Raw genomic sequence first — 6,457 nt, 5'->3', positions numbered from 1 at the left:
TTCAGATGCACCCAGTTCAATAAAATGATGAATCATGTTCAAGTACTACAGAAGGTAGCCCAGTTTAAATATTTTCCCACATTCCATAAAAAAGGAAAGGAAAAAAATAAATTTGAAACTAGTAGAATTAAACGTAAATGAAATAGAAAACCACATCAGGCATATGATTTTATTAAAAAGTCATACTTTTTTCAGTTTCACTGGAAACCTTTTAATAACCTAAAATTCTACTAATTCAAAACTCAGTTGTGTCCCAACTCCAGTCTAGAGTTTAAGGGGAAGGAATGGAGAGTGAGACAGAAGGATGTTGAGATTTGCCCCACTCCCTAGGAGCCCACTCTGGAGAAGAAGTCAGCTGGCGTGCTCAGGCCTCCCTGGGGGCAGGCCCCAGGCTGGCTGTGATGAGATGAGGGAAGACTTGGGATTTTGACCTTGGTTAAGAAAGAAACATGAACTCCACCAAACATTTCCAGAAGAATTAACATCAATTCTACAACAAAAGTCCAGAAAACACAAGAGAAGGAGATACTTTCCAACTCATTCTATGAGGCCAGCATTTTCTTATTAAAAGATAAGAGAACTACAGACCAATATCTCTCTTTTACATCAACATTATAAAATCAGATCCAGCAACATACAGAAGGAAATTAGGTATATTTACATCTGCTTTCAAAATTTTCTTCAGTTTTTTTGGTAATTTATTTCAAATGTCAAAACAAGTCTTATCCGTGTCTTACACAACATTATGTCATTCTCTGAAAAGAAGTTTCACTTTCTCTTGTGCAGGCCAGCAAGGGAGACGGCAGAGCCTCCTTAGTGGCCATTGATGCTTCCTCAGCAGTCACACAGAGCTGGCAGGAAGGACCCCATATTCTTGATGACTCTGAAAACACACGCGGATTATATCATTGCATAGCACATTGCTTTTATAATTTCCCATTCTTTTCTTTCCATTACATTATGTGCTTTAATCCTTTGAACTTTAAGAAACAGAAAACAAGGAGCATCTCCCATTGTCCATTAAGGAAAATATATCTGCTTTATATTCTGGTAGTGTGTTCATGTAACTTCTCTCATTTCTGTCTTCTAATACCCCAGTGTGTACAGAGAACAGGCATTAACTCCATTTTACAGCTCTCAAATTGAGTCTTTGACTGAGATTTTGGTACGGTATTCGGGGTCAGCATTACAATCCTTGTACGTGCACTTTTTAGCCTATTAAGCTGAAGGTTGGTGACCTTCACTGACCACATTTCCATTTTGCCTATATGGATGTTGCACAGAGGACTCTGAATGAGAACTAGCAGAATGACCTTACAGTCAAGAAATAAGAAATTTTGTAGGGTGGTAATGAACACTCACTGTTTAACTTAGCTCATAAGCTTGTAGAGAAATCATTGCTTATTTCTCTCTGCAAATATCTCAGACATTGTCATATGAAAAAATGTCCTTGGTGTGTGTGTATACAAATATAACCTTCTATGCGGAAATCTGTTTGGCATGATAGAGCTTGCTGCTCAAGTTAAATGTGTTCCTTCCTTTGGATTTGAAACTACATGTTGGCGTTACAGGAAGAGCGTGGAAAAGTTTCTACCTTAATATTCGTCCCAAGGCAATGAGATGATAATTGGCAAGGTTCAAAAGATCTTCAGGTAATTAGAACATACGGTGTTTTAAAAAATAAGAGACATGGGCTTAGTAGAATTTAGACTACCAGAATTTCCAGCTACTTTTCCAGTAACCTACTTATCCAAGTATAAATACCTGTTAAACACAATTTGGGGAAACAACCTGAATAGTTAATTGGTGCCTTGAATTGACAGAGTAGAATAATAATAGGTATCCTTTGAAGTGCAACTAATGGAGTTTCAATCTGTTTTAGTGGAGGCCCCTATCGATGTTTTCCTTCTTTGGTTAGTTTAAAACACCTTATTAGTATTTTAAGTAATGTTAAAGAATTACAACACTGGACTAGTATTACTTTCAGATAATAAAAGCAATGGCCAGTTATTTAAATAAAGTTCTAAAATAAAGAAAATTAGGTGGTTCATTTTTAAAAATATTTATTTCTTTCTATAAATTCTTGCCAACCCAAATAATCATGCCAACATTTTGGTGTATTTCCTTCCTGGTGATCTGCATGATCTGCCAGCTTGCTCTCTGTTCTCTTGTGCTGAGTATGGAACATGCTGGACCCAAGGCACTGCTCATTCTCAGAGGTCTGCAGGAGAATCTTCCTCTTGAGTGAAATGTGGAGACAAAGGCTGAGAGGACTTTGAAGGCAAGCACCCAAGGGTCAGACAGGACTGAGATATTTGAAACCATCTACAGAGGCCTTACCTACTATGGGCCACTTGATAATTGCATTTTTTTTCGTGCTGCCTAGAGGAATGTGACGCTTCATTTTCAATTGCACAACATGGGCAAGGAGAGCTGAAAACAGGAGTGCACGCAGGACCACCAAGAGGCAGTGAAGCATCCTCATCACCTGACCAGAGTCTCATCATCAGAGAAAGTGGAAAGGCCCATGAAACCAGTAAGCAGGCCACAGGAATTGGGTGGCTCCAGCCATGACAGAGGCAATGGTGAGCAGTGAACTCTGTATACTTTGATTTCTCTTGATGAGAGCATTCAGTGAGGGCTTGTGTAGCTTTTAACAGTCTGCATCACAGTTCAGCCAGTAAGGAATGGCTAACCCCTAACCAAGTTGACCATCAACCCATCTAATTGGATGTTGACCACAGCAGTCAAATTGCCACAGCAATTAAAGGCACATGTCCTGTCCAAGTCTGAAAGCCTCTCACAGGACAATTGATTTGGAAAACAGGAAAACAGCAAAAGTGCGTGAGGGAATGTAAGGGAGAAGGTCTGGTCTTTAATGAATCTTTTACACTTTTTTGAATGCATATGTCACACTGTGCTCAAGCTGAGGTCTCTACAAGACCTATACTCTTCCAAACGCCAGTGCAGTGAAAGACCGACGCACTATTCCAGATCAAAGGAGAGGAGAGAGATGTGACAACTGAAAGCAAGGTATAATCCGGAGTTCTTTTTTTGCTATAAAAAACTAATGAAACAAGTGGTGAAATATGAATAAGGTCTGGATATTAGAAGTAGTCAATTTATCGATTATGATAATTGTATACCATTTTGTAAGATAATATCCATACTTTCAAATATTTGGATATATATGTGGATTAATACTTATTCTTGAAGTACTTAGGGTCAAAGATAGTATAATGTCTGCAATTTACTCTCAAACAGTTCAGGAAAAAAATTACATACATAAAGAAAAAAAAGGTAAAGCTAAGTGATCAAATGTTAGTGTCTGGGGATTCTGTTGTGAAATTCTGTGTACTATTCGGTAAGTGTAAAATTATGTCAAATAAAAAAATTTAAGTAATAAAAGATAGCTTCTAAAACCAAAAAAAAAGTTTAAGATGGTCTTGTTAACAGTACATAAATATTGCGAGCACCACTGTAAATACTTAGGACAGTTTTAATTATTGATAATACGTGTTTTCCTTTTCATGACCTACTCTAAAATTCTAGGGGCAAAACACAATTTTACATTTATAATATGGAATGATCTAATTGGTTTTACTACCAAATATCACCAGGAGCTGCAGATCCTTTCAGTCATCATCTATCATTAAGAATTGTCCCCTAAGAGAACTGATTTACACATCAAGGTCATCAAATGAATGATAAAGGCACATAACACAGGTGAGCAATTTAAGGGAATAATATCATTTTACCACTGTACACTGGAATATCACTTTTCTTCTAGGTATTTTTATCTGTGTTATCTCATTTTTATACCTGGCATTCATGTATTATCTCAGACTTGCCATTTTTCAATTAAACATTTTCACAGCTAGATTAAATTTAAAAATATATATATGTGTGTGTGTGTGTGTGTGTGTGTGTGAGAGAGGCTGGAATCTGAGGAAAAAAACTACAATATGAGAAAAGACCTCTTATTGACTGGAACTAGAAAAGAGAGAGAAGGATTGTATTATTCTCAAAGCACCTACAAATATAGGTATTGCTTGTTCTTAATCTATCACAATCCTGAGATCTATATACCTGCTTTGGGCAATCCGTCTCTAATAAATCAAAATATTTTTTTCAGTTACAGCAGGAACAGTGATAGCAACCCAAGTGGAATTTTGTTTTCATGAGTATATATTTGCCCTAATCTATTAAAGTAAGCTAGTTAAAATTTTGTATTACAAATCTCTCCATCTAAATTAGACTTCAAGATAAAAAGATTTGGAGTTTGAACATTGTCTTCTTGCATTTACCATTGGCAGTCAGATTCTGAGAAAAAGATGAAAAAAAAATTTTTGTTAGGTTGATGGAAAAAAATTAACAGTGAATTTTAACTGTTTGCATTTTGAAGAGAAAGTAGGTTTCAGGTGGAAGGATTTCTAACAAAGCATTTGTCAATTATTTATATGTTTGATTCTCCTGGACTTTTATCTGTAAAACAGGAGGAAAACAAGCACAGTAACTTTTAACAAAGGATGTTATTCAGATTCCGATGTCACTCCTCTGTCTACCTCCCTCCTATCTTCAAGTTCATTTCCTCTGCCCCATGCTGCAGCCACACAGACCAGACCCTTCAAAGGGTTTTGCACAGGTGATTTCCTCTTCCAGGAAGGCTTTCGCCACAGATGCTCATTCACAGGACTCCATCTGTCCTTCCCTTGTATCCCTTAAGTCTTGCTTCTGGTAACTTTCTCCATGAGCCTTCCGTTGCCAATTTATCCAAAATTGCAAATCATATCCCACTCCTGCTCCAATACTTCCTGTCCCCCTTTCCTGCTTCGTTTTTCTGCTTAGCATTTATGGTTTACTTGCTCCTCTTGTATATGGTCCATTTCCCTTCCTGGAGTGTAAGTTTCACGAGGCAAGTTTGTTCTTTGTTCCAACACCAGTGCCTAACATTTTTCTGGCTGTCGTTTCATTTGTTGAGTAAATGAATGAGTGAATGCTACACACCAAGTGAAGGATCCTAGCAATGTGGAATAACAATGATAATAACAATAAGCACATTTATGAACCGCACACTGCCAAAGCTAGCAGGTATAAGTATTTTGTCTTCTGGCTTGTTCATATTTAGATTTTTACTGCTCTTAGTGCAGACAAAACACTAGGCTCAAACTACACAATAGTGAATTTCACAGCAGACCCTCATCTCTATCAACACTTGCAAACTATTTCAAGCATGTGCTACAAAGTTTCACTTTGGCCAACAAGTTACTTTGTTGTTTAGCAAAAATGTGAAACGAGTCTGAATTAGTGAGTCCCCCAGTGTCAGGACTAATGGACACAGGTATACCTCAGGGATATCTCAGGGTCATTACAGACCACTGCAACAAAGAAAATATAAAAATCAAGAGAGTCAAATGAATTTATGAAGGTTATGTTTACACTCTACTGTAGTCTACTAAGTATGCAACAGCATTATGTCTAAAAAAATCAACACACATACCTTAAATCAAAAAATATTCCATTGCTGTAAAGTATTAACCATATCTGAGCTTTCACTCAGTTGTAACCCCTGATCATGAATCACGATAGCAAATATAGTAACAATGGAAAAGTTTGAAATATTGCCAGAATTACTAGAATGTGACACAGAGAAACTAAGTGAGCAAATGCTGTTGGAAAAATGGTGCCAGTGGACTTGCTTGATGCAGGGTTGTTACAAAGCTTCAGTCTGTAAAGTGCAGTGTCTGCAAAGTGCAATAAACGAAACTCAATAAAACCAGTATGCCTGTGTATGTTTGAACTTATTCATTATTTAGAATATGGATTAAAATGTGAAATGTATGTGGGTGTATATGGAGTTGCTGCCTTTCTGAATGCTATGGACTGAACAGTGTCTCCCAAATTCATATGCTGAAGCCCTACCACTCAATGTGATAGCATTTAGAGGTGGCCTTTGGAGGTCATTAGATTTAGATCAGATCATGTGGGTGGGGCCCCTGTGATGGGATTAGTACCCTTACACAAAGAGACACTAGAGAGCTTGCTGCTTCCCTCAGCTTTCCACTGTGTGAGGGCATAGGAAGTGAGCAGGTCGGACAAAGAGCTCTCACCAGGAGCTGTCCACACTAGCACCTTCATCTTGGACTTGTCAGCCTCCAGAATCATGAGAGAATACATTTCTGTCACTTCAGCTGCTCAGTCTGTGATATTTGTTATGGCAGCCTAAGTAGACTAAGACACTGACCAGAATTAAAAACCAGGTTCTCCAAGAAGGGAAATAATAAGCAGTGTAGGCAGTGGACTCCTTAGCTTTCTCTGGAAGTACTCCTGCAGTTGCTATTATTTCCTCCACTCTGGCCCTAGAAGGGTTCTATTTCCTTTAAAGCTCAGACCGATGTCTTCTTTTTTCACCACAATCTGCAGAAAGCTAAGACAGGGCCAGGCTGTTTGGGCAAGT

Source organism: Manis javanica, chromosome 16 (assembly GCF_040802235.1).
Source record: "Manis javanica isolate MJ-LG chromosome 16, MJ_LKY, whole genome shotgun sequence".
In the NCBI taxonomy this organism is placed as follows: Eukaryota; Metazoa; Chordata; class Mammalia; order Pholidota; family Manidae; genus Manis; species Manis javanica.
The sequence above is the reverse complement of the archived record's forward strand: the minus strand, read 5'-3'. Positions refer to the sequence as shown.